Source organism: Cucurbita moschata, unplaced genomic scaffold (assembly GCF_002738365.1).
Source record: "Cucurbita moschata cultivar Rifu unplaced genomic scaffold, Cmos_1.0 Cmo_Scf00002, whole genome shotgun sequence".
Classification (NCBI taxonomy): domain Eukaryota; kingdom Viridiplantae; phylum Streptophyta; class Magnoliopsida; order Cucurbitales; family Cucurbitaceae; genus Cucurbita; species Cucurbita moschata.
In genome coordinates this window covers 4,686,661-4,688,485 of record NW_019268518.1, presented here as the reverse complement: position 1 = coordinate 4,688,485, position 1,825 = coordinate 4,686,661, and the positions used below count along the sequence as shown (strand labels likewise).

The window sequence follows — 1,825 nt, the reverse complement described above, 5'->3', positions numbered from 1 at the left end:
ATAATAAAGTTTATTAAAAAAAAAAAAAAAAAAAAAAAAAAAACAGGTATGAATGGTAGTCCGCATCGCGTGGCCATAACATGGCATGCTTGTTCGTAATACTTTTTAGAATAGTGGGACCCACACGGATCCACTGGCCAGTAAAGGAAATCGAGATCGTCGACAAGAGATAAATTCCTCACATCGCAATAGGCCACGTCAGAAGGCAAGGGGAAGTCGAAAGATCCGTATTCTGTCCATATCTCGAGCTGCACTCCAATTGGCCGTTGCTCTTGCGGGACCCACTAAGAGCAAAATATCTAGAGATGCTTTGTGCTAGTGGCGAGGTCAGGTGTCTACTTGGCGAAGATATTTTTGGGCTCTGACCGCGTACCCTGCCTGCCTCATAGTGCTGCCCGTCTATCTGCCACGTGTCAATAAAACTGTGGAGCACGTTCATACCTTTTCCACCGCCCATTAGCCAATGCCTTCTATCTCCTTCGTGGATTTGTTGCCTCCAAACCTAAATCAGGAGGGAATTTATTTTCTTTTTTAGTTTAATTTTTAGAGTTATTAAATTTTAAAAATGTCAAATAAATTTATCTAATTTTTTTAAAATATTAAAATTATTTATGAGCATGCTTAAACAAAATTAAAAGTTTAAATTTTCATTTTTAATGTTTAAAAATAAAAACAAAACTAAAACTAAATTTACAAATTAATATTGTGCTAAATGCAATAATCCATGATTATGAATTATACCTTCATTTTTATTTTATTTTTCACAAATCGTGATAAATAAAGGTTTAGTGTGCATATATATATATAACAAATTAGTTTTGTATTTTATTTAAAGGTAGGACGAAGACAAAAAAATATTCATATTTTATTAAATATATGTTAGAAAACAAATCTCGTGGTTTATTACAAAATTTTAATTTTTCTGAGTAAAGTTACGTCTAAAGTATTAAAAAAAAAATATATATATATATATATATATATATATATTAAATAGAATTACATCGAAGAGATTCAATGTTAATTTAAAGAGCGAACAGTCTTCTATCGCACCTATTTTAACAAGTTTGAACTTTACACAATTTTCAAGAATATTCATTTTTCCCATCTTTCCATTTATCGAGCATTAATAAGTATTTAACACAATTAAAAAGCGTAAAATATTTATTTATTTATTTGAATTTTATATTTTATATTTTTCCTCTCAATTATTTATTGACATCGACATTTTGTCCATATTTCTATCAATATTTATATAAAATTTGATTTTTGTCGACATTAATATTTTAAATATCAACGTTAAGTAAATTACTTCAAATTTATAGAATAATGGTATAAAATATTAAATTTTATATAATAATAAGATACTGGAATTTTGTTTTGGTAGTGAATGTTATAAAAATTAAATAATAATATAAAATTTAAATTATATATATTTTTTAATTTAATTTCAATTAGAATATATAACACAATTTGCTTCAAAATCATAGATAAACAAACTATCAAAAAAAAAAAAAGTCATAAAAGGTTTAGCTACCAATTTTTTTTTTCTAAAATATTATAATTCTTTATAGAACGAAAAATATAATTTAAAATTTTGATTTTTGGATAGTTCTACATTCCACAAAAATCGTTCATTTGAATCAACCGTTCACGTATAGATAGATGTACACTGCTTGGGTCGAAATCTCAATAAAAATCCAATAATCCATATATAATATTATTTATGAAAATTTGATTATATCATAATTATAATATTTAAAACCAACCTCACCAAAAAAAAAAAAAAAAAAAAAAAAAAAAAAAAAAAAAAAAAAAAAAAAAAAAA

The 1,825-nt window shown here is 25.5% G+C and overlaps 1 protein-coding gene across 1 annotated transcript in view; it reads left to right on the top strand.

Moving 5' to 3' along the window:
- Window positions 1-1,825, top strand: part of LOC111457987 (40S ribosomal protein S18-like) — a 16,626-nt gene that overhangs the window by 2,973 nt on the left and 11,828 nt on the right. The window lies entirely within an intron of this gene.